General features: G+C 42.3%; 1 protein-coding gene across 2 annotated transcripts in view; it reads right to left on the bottom strand.

Annotated features, from left to right (window-relative positions):
• FER (FER tyrosine kinase) overlaps positions 1 to 8,408 on the bottom strand; it is a 146,152-nt gene extending 137,744 nt beyond the window's left edge. For both annotated transcript variants that reach the window (XR_014491071.1, XM_083351497.1), the window contains exon 1: positions 8,354 to 8,408. The gene's annotated coding sequence lies outside the window, so the exon portion shown is untranslated. The remainder of the gene's footprint in view (positions 1 to 8,353) is intronic.
• Positions 8,409 to 20,639: the final 12,231 nt, after the last annotated feature.

Raw genomic sequence — 20,639 nt, forward strand, 5'->3', positions numbered from 1 at the left:
AGAGGTGCCGCTCTTTGAGGAAGCTGTCGCGGCCCGTCTCCGAAGCTGCCGCTTTCGGGCCGCTACAGCTTCCTCAAAGAGCAGCGCCCCTGCCCATTCTGAGAGGTGCGCACGCACCTCTCCGAACGACCGGAGGTGCACGCGCACCTCCCCAAAGAGGTGCCGCTCTTTGAGGAAGCTGCTGCGGCCCGTCTGCAAATCTGCTGAAAGCGGCAGCTTTGCAGACGGGCCGTCGCCGTCGGGCAACCGGTAACCGGTTTCATCTCACTTTTTTAAAAAATGGCAACCGCGTGAGTCTGCGCATGCGCATGCATAGACACACGCACGCGGCTCCCACTTTTTTAAATTTGTGATGGAACCGGTTCCCAGTGGCTCTTTTCCTTTTTTAGGTTGCCGACCCCTGACCTAGACAACACTAAATGACAACAGAAAGGTAAGAATAAACTAAACTTTTGTTAGAGTAATAGACCAGCATGGAGGCGAAGAATATAAACAGGTAATATTTTTAAAAGCTAAAACAATAAAATACATGAAAGTCAAAAAATTATATATATTCTGTATTCTATATACTCTGGGCATATAGAAACAACAGAGCCTGTGCTCCTCCAGTGCTTGTACTACTACAGAGACATCTGTAGGGAATTTTCCCGTATTTGCCTTCAAGAACAATTGATGGGAGAGCATGACACTGTGCCAGAGTGAAAGTTCAGTATGAACATTTAAACTCTGGCCTCAACTCTTGGAACTTGAAGGGCTGACCTTCAAAATTTGGAATTAACACATTCTAATAGTGCAAAGTTGGAAAAGGGGCCCAGCTGGGCACTATAAAGAAGTTGAGCTATTGGCTTAGCTTTGAATAGTTTCAACGAGCTGCCAAAAAAAATTGCATGGTTGCAGTCATATGCAATCAATATAACCTTATCTCTGAACAGACTTATTATATCAGAAAGTATTTAAAAAAATATTTAAGCTCTTTATTTAGAAAGAAAAGCAGACCATTAATGAGGAAAGATAATTGATTTATTTTTTTGTCCAAGGACAGAAGCCTGGAAGACAAAAGGACAAGAATGTTCACTACTACCTCTAGCCTTCTACAAGAGATGGTAGAGCATTCTAGTTCTCAATAATCTTCCTTGATAGTCATCAAAGAGAATCAAATCTAAAGGACAATAGAAAATGATTCTACCTTGCAAAATGGAATTTACCCCATCCTCTGAGCTCACCTTTGAATGATTTGGTAGAAAGCAATGGGCTCAATTAGCCAAATTTTCCTTATTACTTTGTTGAGTTTCTATCTACACATTTACTTAATTACAAGAATCCTACCAATTTGCTAATAATAATTCTATTCATCTACCTAACGATCTTTTATCATATTGATGTATTCACTGTGTTCCTTTACATTGTTTTATTGTTCTATTGTTTCACTTTACACTCTTCATTTCTTCCTTTTTATTGCTGTAGGCCACCTAAAGTAGCCCCACAGTTAGACAGGTGGCAAATAAATTTAACAAATAATAATAATCTGTGATATTGAATTCTAAGGAAGCTTTCAGTTCTCTTGAATACATCTAGATTCAGTAATGGTTAGATAAGGGGGGGGGGAAGGCTGAAATCAAATCTAGACAATATATGGGACTGGTGGAACTGTATTCTGTTTGAATGACCAAGTCTGAAGCCCAGAAATGCTCTTTAATTTTGTCTGTTAGGTTCTTAGGAGCAACTATGGCCAAGAATATATTTTCATTGTTATTTAACAATAATTTGTGTGCTCCCTTCTCACTAGAAAAAAAAATCAGTACCATGCAATCCCTTACACCAGTGTCAACTTAATAAGAATCTCATTCTAAAAACCCTATAAAAGTCCTATAAAGCAAGTGAGTACAAGATGCAAGTTGCACATCAACTGCAATTATTCTTAAGTTGGTCAATTTGCATATTAGTAGCCCAGGCTTTGCAATTTCACTGTTGCAGCTTTACAGTTTCCAGCTTTTGAGGTAATCTGAGTTGATGAAAATGTAGCAGATAGGTTGTTATTCAGTGCTCATAAAGGTAAAGGTTCCCCCGCACATGCGTGCTAGTCGTTTCCAACTCTAGGGGCCAGTGCTTATCTCCGTTTCAAAGCGCTTGTCCGAGGACATCTCCGTGGTCATGTGGCTGGCATGACTAGACGCCAAAGGCGCACGGAATGCTGTTACCTTCCCACCGTAGTGGTCCCTATTTTTCTACTTGCATTTTAATGTGCTTTCGAACTGCTAGGTTGGCAGAAGCTGGGACGAGTAACAGGTGCTCACTCTGTTACACGGCACTCGAGATTCGACCCACCAAACTGCCGACCTTCTGATCGACAAGCTCAGCGTCCTAACCCACTGAGCCACCACGTCCCTTTCAGTGCTCATACCAGGATCCCATTATGTCCATACTGAAAGATTTGAATTAGTAATCCCCTGCTTTCCATATATATAGTGTAGTGTTAACTTTCATAGCCTAAACAGTCTAGAGCAGTGATGGCAAACCTTTTAGAAACCGAGTGCCTTTTAGAAACCAAGTGCCCAAACTGCAACCCAAACCCCACTTATTTATTGCAAATTTCCAACACAGCAATTTAACCTGAATACTGAGGTTTTAGTTTAGAAAAAACAACTCACATATTAACATATTTTGTCTTAAAAGAAAAACACAATAACAAAGCTTTCAATGATACAAACAACTTTTATTGAAAGGTAAAAGTTTGCATTTGGCATGCTTTTGAACAATTAATGTGATTTTTGATGTTGTATGCCTGCTGATAATTTGTACAACCTTGGCTCATACTTTGTTAAGTTTGAGGGCAACACATGCAACACTCAGGTCATCTGTTAGTCTATTTCTGGTGTCAGATTTGATATAATTCAAACCTGAAAACAGCTGTTCACAGCATAAGATGATCCAAACAAAGTAAGGAAAGCAATCCCAAGTGCTTTCACTGACTTAAAATTATTTGGAAGAGAATTCCACACTTTAAGGATTTCATTTTCAGAAATCCTGTGCTGTCCTTTGTCATCCTTTTCACAGGATTGCTCTCAACAAGAGGCGCGCTTTGGCTCCGTTTTTGCCAGAAAGGGGCTTGGGAAATGGGGTTTTTCCTGGTGAAAACAAGCCTCTGAGCCCTGATACTGGTGGAGTTAGGCAGCGGAGGCCAGAGCAGATCCTTCCCCGTCTCCCCTCGCTTTCCTAAAACCTCCCTTCACTAACCTCCTTTCCAGGTCTGTTCTCCGCCACTGCATGCAGGGCAACAAAAGAAGCTTGTGGGACTACCGGTAAAAAAAAAAAAGTTCAACCAGACATTCCAACTTTGCGAGATCTTTTTTTTTCACGAGAAGTTGAAAGGTCAGATTGATCTTCTTTAGTCCCATAAACTTCTTTTGTTGCTCTGCATACGGAGAACAGAGCTGGAAAGGAAGTTAGGGAAGGAATGTAGTTGCCCTGGGGTGGGCGTTAGGATTTGGCATTGTGGCTGCCCTGGGGTATGGTGGGGTTTAGGGTTTGGCATTGTGGATTGTGGTGTGTTTGTGCTCTGGTGGGGCTATTCAAAACTCAGGGATTCCCTGCATTTTGAAGCACCCTGGGTGACTGCACAGAAAGGAATGCTGTGTTTCCCAAGCACCCCATTCCAGGCATAGAGAGTTTGCAGTCTTCTGCCAGATCTCCATTGGGATAGTGTTTTAGCTCCCGTAGAGCACTTTCAAACGCAGCCAGTCCCTGTATTTGGAAGCACTCCATAGGTGCGGAAACATTTTTTTATCCCAATGGAGATCTGGCAGAAGGCTCCGTTTCTCAAGCGCCTCATTCCCGGCATACAGAGCTTGCAGTCTCTGCCAGATCTCCATTGGGATAGTCTTTTAGCTCCTATAGAGTGCTTCCAAACACAGCCAGTCCCCATGTTTGGAAGCACTCCATAGGTGCCATTTTTTTTTTATCCCAACAGAGAAGGCTCCATTTTTCAAGCACCCCATTTCAGGCATACAGAGTTTGCAAGCTCCATATGCCTGGAATGGGGCACTTGAGAAATGGAGCCTTCTGCCAGTTTCAACCAATGTACTTCACATGGACTATTTACAAAATGCTGGAATCCATTTCTATGGAGGGAATAACATTTGGGAAAGTTGCAGCAGCTGCTGCTTCAGTGCCATACCGTGCTGCTGTAGTCACATAATTTTCATTTTCAATGTTCCCAGCCATTAGTACAATCCCTCACTCCCTTCTCCCACTTAACAGCAGCCAGATATCTCCCTGTTGGGAACAGAAGGAAAATGAGAGAAGGGAAGAAAGAAAATTTCTGCCACTCACTGACAGTTTTCCACAAGGAAATTAAGTGGGAATGCCAACAGGAGATCAGAAGTTGCTCCCATTTCCCTTGATATTTTTTTTGCCTGCCTCTGGTTACTATTTAGGTAAGGAAATCTCTGAAAAAGTGACCCAAAGCATTATGTGGTGTCTAATCTATAATTAAAATCAAGAAGTATTTGGTTAACAATGTCTCTAAATAGCTAATTTTCTCATTTTGTCTTAACCAATAATTTCCAGCAAGAAAACTGAGTATAGCCTCAAACAACTTAATGCTAAACTGGGAAGAGAAGATGCACTCAGAAAAATGTGTGTTCTTCTCCTGGCTTGGCTTTCTAAACTACCCAAGAGATTTAAGTGTTGTATATTACATAATTAAGAGTAACAAGAGCCAATACAAGTGTCTGTGAATATTTTTACTTACTTGAAAGAAAATGGTTTGCTTTGATATATTCCTATAATTGTGTATTCACTAAAGCACTGAGACGAACTGATATCATGAAAGTTACATATATTAGGCTGAAATTTGTATATTATCATGTATAATTTATTGAAATGCTATCAGTCCAATTGCAATGGTTTATTCAACCAATTACAAACACTGTGACTTAATACAGCTTGTAACCCACCCTTGATATTAAGACTAAATGGTTCTTAAAACACATTTTCTCAGATTCCAAACAACTGTATTATGACTTAACATACAATAGGGAAGTATTTTGGAAGGCACTAAGCTAACTTACAAAAGGGTCTTCAGTTATTAAATTATCATTTTAATTTAGACAAAAGCATAGGTGGCAATTCTCAGGACTCATTCATTAAAAAGATTAAATTGAAATTAGTTGTTCACTGATCTAACAGTTATACATTTAAATCAATGTGTTCTCTTCTTGAAATCATGCTCTCAGGCAAAAAAAGGTCTTTCACTTTCCATGAATTGTTGCCTGCCCTGGTCTGTCTTCCAGATTTTTTGGATAGGTTGACATTGATCTAAAACTACATTTTCCCTAAAGATTTGAAACCAGAATATAAATTCTGTTGCTAAACAAAGTAAATTAAAATGCATGATTTCTCACTATACAGCAGTAATTATCACCTTAATTACTGAGCATATAAAATTCAGGAAGCAATTCTATCCTCTGCCTATTTAGAATGGCACAGGGACAGTGGGGCTTGGAGTGGCTGCTGCCAGATGGGAGAGATGACAAGGGGTTCATGGGTCACCAGGGAGGTGCAGTGGTGCTCTTTCTGATGTGCAAGTGACTGGGGAAGTACAGCAAAAGTGAAGAGAGGCTTGGAAAAGGTTCACAGGTAGGGCAAACTTATTCAAGTAACTTGCAATCTTCTCTGCTAGCTTCCCCATTGACTTTGCTTGTGTGAAGCTAGCAGGGCAGATTGCAAATTGTGATCACTTGATTGCTGAACCGCTGTAATTGTGAGCCAGTTCCCAAGAGTCCAGATCATGATGTCATCAATCATAACCACATGTTCAGCTTAATCATAACTTTGAACTGTTGCTGAACAAGTGGTGGTTAACCAAGGACTACCTTGGAAAGCAGAACAAGTTAAAGTTATGCACATATACCCCTGCAGCCATGGAAAGAGATACCATTAAAATGCATATGAATATACAAAACAAATGGGAATAAATTTTGTAAAATATTTTGAGAAAGTTTTAAGATAAGGAAAAGAAATGTGTTTAAAAAGGAGAAAATCCCTTACATTGTGATATTCTGTTTTAATTCTTAATTCTATTCCCATATGATTATACAGCTGGATCTACACATACAAGTTTGCATAATTCAATAATTTAAGGTTATGATGTACAAACATATTTCTATAATCTAGGAAATCTTTTTACCCCTCAAGCTGATTATAAGGGATGACACCTTAAATAAAATTGGCAGCAAAAGCCCACTTTTTACATTATGGTTTTCTTCTAAGATTCTTATGTGTTGTGCAAAGATAATTCCAAAAATTAAAATGTATGAAGATATCCAATCAGCTCCAATCAACAATCATCCCATTTAGTTCAATGTTGTATTCATTGATGGAGTCTCAGACATCAATTCTGCTAGACTTCATAAAGTTGCTAGGGATTGACCTGAAAGTTTTTACAACATAATATTTACTAATCAATTGACTCTAATCTCATGCAGTAAAGATTTTTCTATACTTTTTCATGAAGCCAGTACAAGATTCAACATTTATTCCTCCAAACTCTAATAAATAAAAAATGTTTATTACTGAAATAAAATATATCTTAATAATTAAGTGACTGTTATATTAATGACAATGTCATGTAGGGTCATGCAGCTGCTTTTTCAGGGATCAGATGTTTGACTACACAGCTGCAGTACATACCCAGAAAACACATTTGAGGACCCACACAGTTTAAAGCAGCATCCCTCTTCCTTCTCCCACCTCACCCTCATTTTTGTAGCAATACCAACTGCATAAAGCTCCATGGATAACTAATAATACCTAATAGCTGATACTCTACATTTATTCACCCAATTTATAAAATCCAACCATTAAGAAGTAATGTTAGGCCATCAGGCCATTAGAAGTAATGTTAGGCTGGCGACCCCCAGGGGAGGGCCTTCTCTGTTGGGGCGCCTGCCCTTTGAAATCAGCTCCATCTCTGGTCCTTTTGTTGCGACCTAAAGATGTATCTTTTCCAACTGGCCGACCTGGACTGAGGATGGGGGTTTTTAATATTGATTTAATTTTATTGGTTTTAGTAATTAATTATGGGGCTTTGTAATTTAATTCTTTTTTAATATTTGTATTACTGTTTTTTATAGCTGTTTTATTGTTGTGAGCCGCCCTGAGTCCTTCGGGAGATAGGGCGGCATATAAGTCCCATAAATAAATAATAAATAAATAAGTATTGCAATATGAACAATAAGACTGCCTCCTTCAATATATACTGGCCTCTTGGGGAACCTTGAAAATTTTAAATAATTCCAAGCTTCTACTATTGTACCCAAGCAAAAGTACGGTAATTTAATACAGCTTGTCCGTGTAACTTCATAATGCGCACATGGATTTTTTTTCTTTCGTATTCCCCCCCAAAAAAAGAGATTTCGACTACATCAGGGGTCTTCAAACTTGGCCCTTTTATGACTTGTGGACTTCAACTCCCAGAATTCCTCAGCCAGCAAAGCTGGCTGAGGAATTCTGGGAGTTGAAGTCCACAAGTCATAAAAGGGCCAAGTTTGAAGACCCCTGGACTACATCTTTAGCAAGTGAAACAGCTGCTGGAGCAATACAGCAACGTTTACATATACAAATTCTACGTATATAAAAATTATGGAAAAGAACCTTCACGAGAAGGGATGGCTCTACTTTCGTCCAACCTTCTAACTTCCAGCGGGCCAAACTAGTTGAAAAGGAACCCGAGTCTCTTCTATACAGACGATCTTGCCACCAACACCTTTGAAGCGTCAGTGTTGTGCCTAAAGCCAGCTATGGTGGTTGACGACGAGCAGGGAAACCAGACGATCAGCAGAAAAGACAAGAGACGGCGAGGGAGCTTGGAAACCCCGTGAAAGTCGAAAGCCGAGAGTCCCAAGCCCCCCGTTCCTATCACCTCACTTCCGAAAGTGACCTGGTCGAGGAACGGGGACGACCGGCCAGCGGAGGAGGCAGGAGAGCGGCCGGCCCAGGGACGCCGGACGAGCAGGGAACGCCAGACCGCCTCCTCCCCAACATGATCGGGGGGGGGGGGGTGGACTCGTCTGGGCAGCACTCGGCTGCCCGAAGGAGACCCGTTGCTGGGCGCCGCAGCAGCAGCAACAGCAGCAGCGCCTCCCTTTTGCCTGGCTTCCTTCCTTTATCCTCGAAAGCAATCCCGGCGCCGCCCCCACCCACTCGTCCGGCCTAGGCGCCGCGCCTCTCCCGAGCCTGGCACCCTTTGCAGGGGACCCAGGCCCCTGCTTGCGCACCCTTCGCCCGCCCAGCCTTGGCCAAGCACAAAGCCCCACCGGCGGCACCACAAGCCCCGAGCGCGACGCTCACCTACCTGGCAAGCTGAGCCCCTCCACCAAAATACGCCCGCCGCCCGCCCCGCCTAGGTCACGGGCGGGCGCCACAGCGAATCGTTGCTTGCTTCGCCCGCCGCCGACAACCAATCGGCTCCGGAGCAGCTCACCGCGGGAGCCAATCGGCACGTCATTCCAGCCCTCTCGGCGAGAGGAGAGGCAGCTGGTCGCTAAACCAATGAATGGAGGCGAAAGTGGTGGTCTCGGGCTTCAGAGGGGAAAGGCTATTGGCTGAATCGCGTGGATGGGGTGGGCCGACGAGTGGGGTTTGATTTGATTTCCTTTCCTTCAGTAAGGAGAACTGGTTTTAGTGGCTCTGCAAGGAAAACGCTAGTGCAGGGGTCTTCAAACCTGGCCCTTTTATGACTTGTGGACTTCAACTCCCAGAATTCCTCAGCCAGCGTGCCTGGCTAAGGAATTCTGGGAGTTGAAGTCCACAAGTCATAAAAGGGCCAAGTTTGAAGAACCCTGCGCTAGTGGGACGTGGGGGCAGAAGGACGGATACGGGAATATATTGGTCTTCCTGTTATAACCCTAATGATGTAGTAAAGTGGACGTTTTGGGTGTAGCTCATGGTCAACGGTGGAGTTTCTTCGAAAGTTTGTGGTATGCTGTATAAGGCTTACCTGAATTCAGCGGTAGCCCCTTTGTGTCTCAATATAAATGCGCTGAATCTTTCAAAAAGCCCTTGTAGATTGGAATGGGTTAGTCTGTGTATATGGCTTCACCGGCTTCACTTTTCAACCAAACCGTAGCTGCAAATTAAACTGTAAACTACCTTCCCCTCAACTTTGTCATAACCTCCACGATTCTGCAATAGTTGGGACTTCTTGACAAGCCTATTGTAATACAGCACCCCTGTTAAAATGTGAAGTACATATGAAGGCTTTTAAAGAGATATACATACATACATAGTTGCAAATTTCTCCAGATTTGTTTAATCTGGTGTCTTATTTTTACTGTTAAAAATAACTATGAGAATTAAAGTATTTACTTTTAATTGGATTATCAGGACACATTCATAGTGCCCTACTAAGGATCTCCCTGCTCTAGAGCAGTTGAAACAAGGACTGCTTGAATGTATTTATTTATTTTTATTTTTTTATTTTAATCCTATTTATATCCCACCCTTCTCCAAAGACTCAGGGCAGCTTACAATTTAAGCACAAACCAATGTGCTTAGCAACAGCCTTCATTCTATGTATATGCCTGCTTATTAGGGCTTTCCCCCCCAAGCGGCATTATTACAAAGTCAGCTTATAGCCCCCAGCAATCTGGGTCCTCATTTTACCTACCTCGGAAGGATGGAAGGCTGAGTCAACCTTGAGCCTGGTGGGATGCGAACCTGCACTAATTGCAGGCAGCTGGGGTTACTTAAGGAGGCATTAGCCCACTACTCCACCAAGGTTACAACAATGTAACCTTGTTGTTCTGGACTTTAAAATGTTTCAGAAACTTTTGCTTAGGTAATAGTTCTTATATATTTACATTTGTTCTTGTTTTTGTTTTTGTTTTGTTGTTGTTTATATCCGTGGTGGCGAACCCATGGCACACGTGCCACAGGTGGCACGTAGAGCCCTCTCTATGGGCACATGCGCCGTTGCCCCAGTGCTAGGCCTTCAGCTGGGTTTTATAAAGCCTTTTTGCTTTAGGGCTCCACTGCCATGTGCAAAAAAAAAGGTTCAATCAATCAATTTCAACTTCTTGCAGGAAGAAAAAAGATCTCGCAAAGTTGGAATTGATTGATTGAACTTTTTAGTCCCACCCAGTCTGTCTTTATCACCGCAGCCACTCCCACCCAATGGGCCACATGCACCCAATGGGCCACGTACACCCAATTGGCCACACCCACCGGCACCCAATGATACATGTGGGTTTTGGGTTGCAGTTTGGGCACTCAGTCTCTAAAAGGTTCGCCATCACTGTTCTATATGGACCATGTTCCAAAAATGATCAACCTTTTACATCATATTATAAAAGATCACCACAGATGGGGACTGTAGCCAAGAAATTAAAAGACGTTTGCTCCTGGGAAGGAAAGCAATGGCAAATCTGCACACTAAAAAGCAGAGACATCACCCTGCCAACAAAAGTGCGTATAGTCAAGGCTATGGTCTTCCCAGTTGCAATGTATGGCAGTGAAAGTTGGACCATAAGAAAGCCTGAGCGCCAAAGAATTGAGGCCTTTGAACTATGGTGCTGGAGAAGACTCCTGCAAGTCCCTTGGACTGCAAGGTGACCAAACTGGTCAGACCTAGAGGAGATCAACCCTCACTGCTCTTTAGAAGGCCAGATCCTGAAGTTGAAACTCAAATATTTTGGCCACTTAATGAGAAGGAAGGACTCACTGGACAAGAGCCTAATGCTGGGAAAGATTGAGGGCAAGAGAAGAAGAGGACGACAGAGAATGAGGTGGCTGAATGGAGTCACTAAAGCAGTAGGTGTGAGCTTAAATGGACCTCAGAAGATGGTAGAGGACAGGAAGGCCTGGAGGAACGTCCATGGGGTCGCAATGGGTCGGACACAACTTCGCAGCTAACAACAACAATAAAAGTATGAAACATACAATTTTATAATTATTCCTTAACAAGAATGGACAAGTGATTTTTGTTTTTAAAATAGCTCATCAGCAGGTTAAAATATAAAGGCCGGTGAATTGTCACCTAGCTCATTGGCTGCCAAATATTTCATCTTTGCCAATTTGAAGCAGATATTTGGTAATCTCTTTGGATAAACAATTTGCTTTAATGGCAGAGATGAACATTAAGTGGTTATCAGACTTTAATGATTTATTTGCTAGATTAATTATTTTGTCTGGTAGTTTGGCTAGCACATCTTAAGATTTCATGGTTGATGTACAACCTTATGAATAATATAGTAATGGATTAGATATTGAATCAGTTAAAGCAGTATTTCCATTCAAAATCTGATATTCTTTTTCATTTGGGATAATTTGTGAAACTCTATTGGTTTGGAGTTCAACAGTATATTAATTAACATAGTAGCAGAGTGCATTTTAAAGCATCTGAAGTTAACCATCTAGTCTTCAGACATTAGAGAAGGGGTGTCAAAATCGCAACATCACATGACATGTCACGACGTATTGTGACTTTTTTGCCATTGCCGGCAATGGAGTGGGCGCGGTTTCGCTATGATGCATCCAGCGTGCGGGCCAGCAGTTTGACACCCCTGCATTAGAGGAAAGGAAAATTGCTTTGTGTCAATGGCTGAGTTTGTCATTACGTTAGAGTTTATATTATCATTTTTAGATTCTATGGTTAAAAAGCCTATTTGATTTCTCTTGGCTACTCACATTCTTTCTATTCCCTTTTATTTTTAGTGGATGCATCCTTAATACTGATATAAAACTGTTAAATTTTAGCTTCCCAGTTAATTAACCTCTTGAGCTCTTAATATTTTTACTTTTTTTCTTCACCTGACTTGTTTCAATTTAAATGTTTTTAAAAAATTCTTTGTGTCAGAATCACTGAGTCTGAGTCATCCTTTCTGGAAATTGATGGTTCAATTTTTAGCTCTGGGCATTGTAAAAAGTGATTTCTCTTCTCTGAACTAGATGGGACTTTATTTAAAAGTAGGCTAGGTATTTGAAATGATAAAATGGAAGATTTTTTTTATTTAACTACAAAGGTCATCCTTTTTGCTGAAGGCTGGAGATCAAGGAATGATAGAACCATATGCATGCATGTACATGGTGACAAATCAGCTATTACAGACCCACAGAAATAAGCTCCATCTGTAAACCACTCAAAAAAGAAAGTAACAAAATGGTCAAAGAAAAGGACAGGTATCCTTAAATATATCCTTCCTCATCACACACTTATTAACCAACACAATATTTAGATAAGTAGGAACTAGCACCACATAAATAGGAACAGTAAAAAAACACAATAGTCCATTTAGAGATAATCAATGAAGAAGCAATACAGTATCCTCAATTTACAGCTGTTCATTTAGTGACCATTCAAAGTTACAATGGAACTGAAAAATTGACTTATGACAGTTTATCATGCTTACAACTGTTGGAGTATCCTTGTGATCATGTGATCAAAATTTAGATGCTTGCACTGACTCATGCTTATAATGGTTGAACTGTCCTGGGGTCCTTTTGCAACCTTCTGACAAGCAAAATCAAAATATTAATGTTTAGAGTGCTTAAATAAGAGTTGTCAAATGTTGACATTCCTTACACATCTGATGCAGTATATTATTAGAATATATATTTCTAGCATGAAGAATTTTGGTTCGTACCTACTGGCAAAGTACACAAAATGTGCCTATCCAAGATAAGAACAAACTTGAAATAGGTACACATTATGTGACCAACTGGGAGAGCAACACCCAAGATTGTGATCGTCAGCTTTTCAGATTCCAACCACAAATGTGTGATAAGAAGGTGATGTGCTGTGTGCAAAAGAAGACTGACCCGTGACATGGAGAAGAACAAACAAATGTGAAACTACTAATATTTTTACAACAACATTGCCTGCCCACACTGTCTTCCTACAGTAAAGAAGGTGTTAAGAATATTGACTAATACTGTGCTCAAATCTGCCTTCTAATTCATGCTAATATTCATCCCTTCAATAAGTTTTTGTTGTTATGTTACATTCTCTGCTTGTTTAGTATTGGAGTTCTGAGTTTGTTTGCCCTTCCGTTACATGTCTGTCCATTACATAGCAGCTTCCCTAGTTGCCCCTCTCCTTGATTAAAAAAAAGCCCCAAAGGAGAAATTTATTTTTCAATTTTCATAGAATCAACGGGCTGAGAGGAAATTTGGAGGTGTTCTAGTACAGGGCTTTTCAACCAGTGGTACGGGTACCACCTGTGGTACCTGGCAGGTCGTACGCGACCATCCTAGAAAAGTAGCAGGGGGAGGGGAATGAGCTGAACCAGTGGTAGCACCGCAGAAGCCTGAGTGCGAGATAGCTGGAGCTGCAGGGCTGTCAGGGCTGTCAGCAGATGGGGGGAATAAAAACCAAACACCCCCTACCCCACCCCCAATCCTCAACAGAAATGCTCACAACAATGAAAACCTCGGACAGGAGGAAGAGCGCCGGCGGGCAGGCAGGCTGGTGTCTTGCTCGGCTGTGGCTTGGGGGGCACTTTTTCAGTGCCATTGTAACTTCGAACAGTCAGTAAGCAAACTGTTGTAAGTTGAGGACTACCTGTACTTCATCACTTTTTTTCCTTTTTTTGTCATCAAGTTTTTGACACCTTGCTAGGTGACTGGTGGTACTCGGATGTTGCCATATCCTAAAAGTGGTACAATGGATGAAAAGGTTGAAAAGCCCTATTCTAGTACAACCCCCTGCCCAAAGCAAGTGTCCTTATACCATCCCATGCAAACAGTTGTTCAATCTTTTCTTGAAAACCTTCTGTGATGGAGCACCCACAACTCCGGGAGGCAAGTTGTTCCATTGATTAATTTTTCTTACTGTCAAGAAATACCTCCTTATTTCCAGGCTGAATCTCCCTCTAAAGAGCTTCCACCCATTGTTTCTTGTTCTCCCCTCAGGAGCTATGGAGAATAAATTGAAGCCTTCTTCCCTGTAAGAATTATCTGATCAAATCCAGTGTGCTTCAGTCCATTATTATAGGTTTATAAAAGAGTTTTATAATATATAACTGCATTTTAACTTTTTTTTTACTTCTTTAGTTGCCAAGCTGGCAATTGGATGAGTGTCATCCCACAAGGGAGTCATATCTACTCTAGGTTATCACTAGCCACTTCTACTCATATAACTATTTATCTTTCCATGGTTACATTATTTGTTTGGAGCAACTTGATTGTTGATTATTGTTTTCTGGATTCACTCTTTAATTTCTTTTTAATGAAATTAGCTCGTAAATGACTTTCATGACTGAAGACTAGTTTTCCAAAAATAGAACCAGAGGGAATACAAAATAATTTTTTGCTGCAAAATGCCAAAATAACATTTATCCATAAATTTAAATTCATTTGATGTATATCAATGAATTAATTAACTACAAAATTCAGAAATAATTTTTGAATGTATTGGATTTTATTTTTGGTTTCATTCAATTTCTATTTATTTAGCTAATTGGCACTAAGCCATCTACTAGACAAATTATAAAACACTTTAATGGGCCTAAACTGAACCTCAGTAATTCCTTCCAGAAATTTTTGACATATTTTTAAGGCTGGATTTTTAATTATTCTCAATTGAAAGATCCTGGTGGCCATAGAGAGCTCATAATGAAATTTGTATCAAGAAGATGAGAATAAAGAATAATGAGGATAGCTTTGTGTAACCACAGTGTTACAAAAAGGCACCTAAGGAATACCAAGGATGTCATAAGCAGTAGAATTATAAGTGTTATTGCCTAAAGGTTCAAATTCTTAAAAAGTGGAACATTTGTCTTGAAAATTACTTTTGATTTATTCTTCCTATAAATGAATTGTGTTTTCATTGAAATGAACAACAGCTTATCAGAAAAATATCAAGATCACCAAACAAGGCTTCTTCTTGGGATTTCTCAACTAATTGGTGAACTGTATGTATGTATTCAAGATGGACAGTTATTAATATTTATGTGTTACTTATATGTAAGAGTGTAGGTCTATACATATGTTGTACATAGTATGTTTAAATGTGTGCTATGTATGTGTACACTTTGAGAGCAAACAACTAAATTTCATTTTTAATATGCGCCATTGTACCCACAGTATAAATGTCAATAAAAGGTTATCTATCTATCTATCTATCTATCTATCTATCTATCTATCTATCTATCTGTTGTGTATGTAAATAGTTATTAACATGGCAAGTAAGAGATTGCAAACACATTGCAGCTTAGCAAGGTTCAGAGCGGGAAATTAAGGTGCATTCATTGGACGCCACAACCTAGGAGCGGGAAAAGAGTCTCCATTGATTGGTTACAGTTCAAAGGCTTTCTCTATAAAAGGGTTGCAACATTTGACAGTTGACAGTTGACTTTGTGTATTCAATAAACTCGTTCATTGTTAAACCACTCTGAGTCCCCGTCAATTAGAACCAAACAACTGGCGACGAAGGTGGGATTGACAGAAGACCAGAGAATTGGCGGAATTGTCGCGAAAGGCGGCAAATTCAGAGCGAGTCACAGTCAACCGAGCGGCCGCGGCAGAATAAGAAAAAAATTCTCCGAATGGCGCAAATAGGGTCATTGAAGGAATTCGACCCAAACTTCCCCGAAGATTGGGAAGAATACATCGGTCAAGTCGAAGGGTTCCTGTTAGTGAACGGAATCACAGATGACCGTAAAAAAGCGGCGGCATTATTGACGATCTGCGGCACACCGGTCTACAGAGTCGCTGTCGGACTGTGTCAACCGCAACCAGTCTCTAGCGTGCCTTATGCCGACCTCCTCGCTAAATTAAAGGTCCACTTTACACCCCGAAGGTCCGAACTCTTTTGGCGGCGCATCTTCGAAAAGAGGAATCAGAGACCGGGAGAGTCCATACAAAAATTTGTCGCTGCCGTCAGGGAAGCCGCAGTACGATGTAAATACGATAATTTAGAAATAAGAATTCGGGACAGAGTAGTACTGGGCTTGCGTGATGAACAACTACAAAACAGAATAATCGCCAAACCCACCGGCGATTTGCAGGAAGTGCTCGACGAACTTCTAACTTACGAGTCAACCGGGTATCGCGACCCCCCCCGCAGTAGCATGGCAGCAGCGCCCGAGATCAACCAAGCGGGCTATGTGGACTGCGGGGAGGTGGACCAGCAGTGGGAGGAAGAGATCGCCGAAGTCTCCAGGCGATTTGGAAAGATGGCACCTAGACAACCCAGAAGTGAGGGGCCCGAACCTGGCCGCCGTCAACAACCCGCAACTCCGCAAAGACAACCGACCGGGGCACAACGACCGTGGCGGGACACCGCAACCAGACCGCGTGACAACGATAGCCAGAACCGATGCGGCAGCTGCGGCGGCAACCATCCCCGCGCATCCTGCCGATTCCGTACCGCCAAGTGCAGGGCATGCGGCAAGACCGGCCACATCCAGGCCATCTGCAGAAACCGCGCTCGCGACAACCGTCTGAACGAAGTCGATGTGTGGCCTGAGGGTAAGGTAACCCCTAATGCTAGTGGCAAGGAGACCCCTAAAAACCGGGTTAAAATTCCAATTCGAGGGGAGGTGGCGCGAATCAATAGGAGAAGGCCGGGAAGTGGTCACAATTTTCCGGATGGAAAATTAAAAATCACAGTCCTTCTGCAAGGGGTCCCTTGCAGAATGGAAATCGACTCAGGGGCTTCAGTGTCGATAATTTCCACTGAAACCCTTGAGAGAATTGAACAAATAAGTGGAAAAAGAATTCCACTTAGTCCAACAAATATTCAATTATCGGACTTTCAAAAAAGTCCAATAAAAGTAAAAGGGAAGACCAGCCTTAGTGTAAAATTTAAGGGGTTCAAGGGGGTCTTAGATCTAATAGTTACAGAGGGGAATAGGACTAGCTTAATCGGACTTAATTGGTTCCCTGCCCTGGGAATTTGGATTGGGGGAATAAATTCAGTGATTAAAAATAAGACCCTCGAATCCGTCTGCAATGAATTTGCAGACGTATTCGATGGATCACTGGGCAAGTACAAAGGGCCCCCCATTAACTTCAACCTAGACCCCTCAGTAAAACCAATCAGGCTTAAGGCCCGAAGGGTACCTTTCGCCTTAAAGGGAAAAATCGAGGCCGAGCTCGACCGGCTTGTAGGCCAAGGAGTATTAGAACCTGTTGAGGGCGGTTTGTGGGAAACGCCGATTGTCACACCCCTCAAACCCAATGGGGATGTGAGAATCTGCGCTGACTACAAAGCCACCCTCAACATTGGAATGAAAAAGCATGCTTACCCGGTCCCGACGGTGAAGCAGGTCCTCGCCACGATCCAGGACGCCGCCATTTTCGCCAAGCTAGACTTGGCGCATGCGTACTTACAGTTGACTGTTTCTAAAGAGGCTGCAGAGGCACAGACGATCGTTACCCACAAGGGGGCGTTCCGAGTTCACAGACTGCAATTTGGAATTGCAGCAGCTCCAGGCATCTTCCAAGAAGTGATGGAGAGGACCTTAAAGGGCATACCTGGAGTATGCCCTTACTTCGATGATGTCCTAATAGCTGGAAGGGATGAAGGAATGTTAGTAGAGCGGCTGGAACAGGTACTGGGTAGATTTAGGAAGGCTGGATTGAAACTAAAGAAGGAAAAGTGTAGCATAGGGGTTAAATCCACTGATTTTTTGGGGTTCAGGATTGACAAAAGTGGAATCCACCCTACCCCTGAAAAAATTAAAGCAATCAAAGGGGCCCCAGAACCAAGGAACAAGGCGGAACTACAGGCCTTCCTTGGCTTGGTAAATTTTTACCACACGTTTGTGCCACATAAGGCTGCCATTGCAGAACCCTTACACAGACTCTTAGATAAGAAGACCCCTTGGCAATGGCAGAACAAGCACAAAGCGAGTTTCCAAACTTTAAAAGACATCCTTTCCAGTAATTCAACTGTAACCCACTTTATAGAAAACAAACCAATCTACCTGGCGTGCGATGCTTCGCCATATGGCGTAGGGGCTGTGATCAGCCACTTAGACAACCAAGGAATACAAAGACCCATTGCATACTACTTCCGCACACTAACCAAGGCAGAGCGGAACTATGCGCAAATAGACAGGGAGGCATTAGCCATAGTGGCAGGAGTTAAAAAGTTCCACGACTACCTGTATGGTAGGAACTTTACTATACTAACGGACCACAAACCCTTGCTGGGACTGTTTACCACAGATAAACAGACTCCCCAAATTATGTCACCCAGGATGCTGAGGTGGTCCATTTTCCTCTCAGCATACTCATTTTCCCTCCAATACAGACCAGGTAAGGACATGGGTCATGCAGACGCTCTTAGCAGATTGCCCCTAAGCACAACAGAGGAGGACCCTGCCCCAGTGGGACAAATAATGTCCCTACAGGACATTCCTGATTTGCCCTTAACTGCAAAAGACATTGCTGAGGCAACCAATAAGGACCTCACCTTAAGGAGAGTAATGGCCTGGGTCATGAGCGGTTGGCCTAACACCAAACCAGACGAAATATACAGTCCATATTTCAGAAGGAAAGATGAACTGTCAGTTCATTTGGGATGCTTACTCTGGGGAACTCGTGTAGTTATTCCAGGAATCCACAAATCAGCTATTCTACTAGAATTGCATGAGGGACATCCTGGAATAGTAAGGATGAAGGCGTTGGCTAGGAGTCACTTGTGGTGGCCAGGACTGGACAACGACATTGAGGAATGTGTTGCCAATTGCCATCTGTGCCAACGTTCCAGGCCTGAACAACAACATATCCGCACACATAAATGGGAACAAGCTAGGAATCCTTGGTCCAGGATTCATATCGACTTTGCTGGACCCTTCCAAGGGTTAACGTTCCTAGTAGTGGTTGACAGCTACTCTAGATGGCTAGAGGTAGTACCGGTCAGTTCAGTAACTTCAGGCAGAACCATACAGGCATTAAGGGGCCTCTTTGCCACTCACGGGTTGCCGGATTTAATTGTGTCTGATAATGGGCCACAATTCACATCTATTGAATTTCAGGATTTCCTCAAGGCCAACTCGATTAAGCACAAGACTTCAGCACCCTTCCACCCCTCCACCAACGGATTGGCTGAAAGAAATGTGAGGACCACGAAGGACGCTTTAAAAAGAATTATTCGAGGTGACTGGCATCAGAGACTGGCAGAGTTCTTGTTGGCTCAGCACACGACCCCATGTTCTGCTACAGGGAAAAGTCCAGCTGAAATGAGGTGGGGCAGGAGATTATCCACCAAATTGGACAGATTGCACCCTGACAGACTGCAAACAAACATTGAATTAGACATTCCTAACAGAACATTTAAAGTGGGGGATTTGATCTGGGCCAGAAACTATGCCCAAGGGGACAAATGGATTCCAGGGGTGGTGACTGAAATCTTAGGTCCCCTGTCGTACACTATTGAGGGGGAAGGGAACAGGATCTGTAAAAGACACGTAGACCAGCTGAGGAAAAGATCTAGTGGTTGTGTGCCAGTTGAGGGGGACCAAAGCATAGTAGGGGGAAACAGTACAGATAACAACAGGCCAGAGAGTGGCGTAGAGGAGGGGCAAAATGACTCATTCCCTCGTACCCAACAACAACAATTCAGTCAAATTGAATGGGAAATACCCCTGCGGAGTAGGCCAGTGACCACTGAATTACAAACACAAACTAATACACAAGACAGCACATCTGTAGCCAGCAACCCAGAGCCCAGGCCCAGCAGTGACAAGCTGCCAAGCAGTCAACCAGGAAGAGGGGTCCCTAGCAGCCAAAGTAACAGATACCCTTCTAGAATACATAGGCCACCAAAATACCTAAAGGATTTTGTAAAGAAATAACATCAACTGGGGGAGTAAGGGGTGTTGTGTATGTAAATAGTTATTAACATGGCAAGTAAGAGATTGCAAACACATTGCAGCTTAGCAAGGTTCAGAGCGGGAAATTAAGGTGCATTCATTGGACGCCACAACCTAGGAGCGGGAAAAGAGTCTCCATTGATTGGTTACAGTTCAAAGGCTTTCTCTATAAAAGGGTTGCAACATTTGACAGTTGACAGTTGACTTTGTGTATTCAATAAACTCGTTCATTGTTAAACCACTCTGAGTCCCCGTCAATTAGAACCAAACACTATCTATCTATCTATGTGATTTCAATTCAACTGAACCTTGGTTCCTAGTTTCCATCCTATGTTAGGCTTCCACCCTAAAGTTGAATTAATCTTTCAACAGTAGGAAAATTGTAGCAATTTTATTTTATTATTCCAGGGGTGGAACATTTTAAAAAGAATTACAGGAGGAACAAGTCCATTGATGATGCAATGTAGGCTGACTGCATTCCTAAGGCAGAACACCCTATCACAGTGGTGGGATTCAGCCCAGGCCCAAAATGGACTTCCAGAAGCGGTATCCACATAAAGATCCAGTTGTTCACATATTTGAATCCCACCACTGTCCTATGAGAATGAAGTGGCAAGGCTTAAAGCAAATAAATAAGCAAACAAATAAAATGAGGTCAATCCACATTTTGCCAATGTCTGGCCATAAATAACTGTAAAACACAAATCTCTATATATTCTCTGAATGTTCCCATCTGCTTCTGAAAATTGTTCTATAGTTCTACTTCCTCCCCATTTCACTTCCTTTCCTGCAAAGAATGGATGTTCTGCAATATTGTGA

Source organism: Vipera ursinii (assembly GCF_947247035.1).
Source record: "Vipera ursinii genome assembly, chromosome: 2".
Taxonomy (NCBI): domain Eukaryota; kingdom Metazoa; phylum Chordata; class Lepidosauria; order Squamata; family Viperidae; genus Vipera; species Vipera ursinii.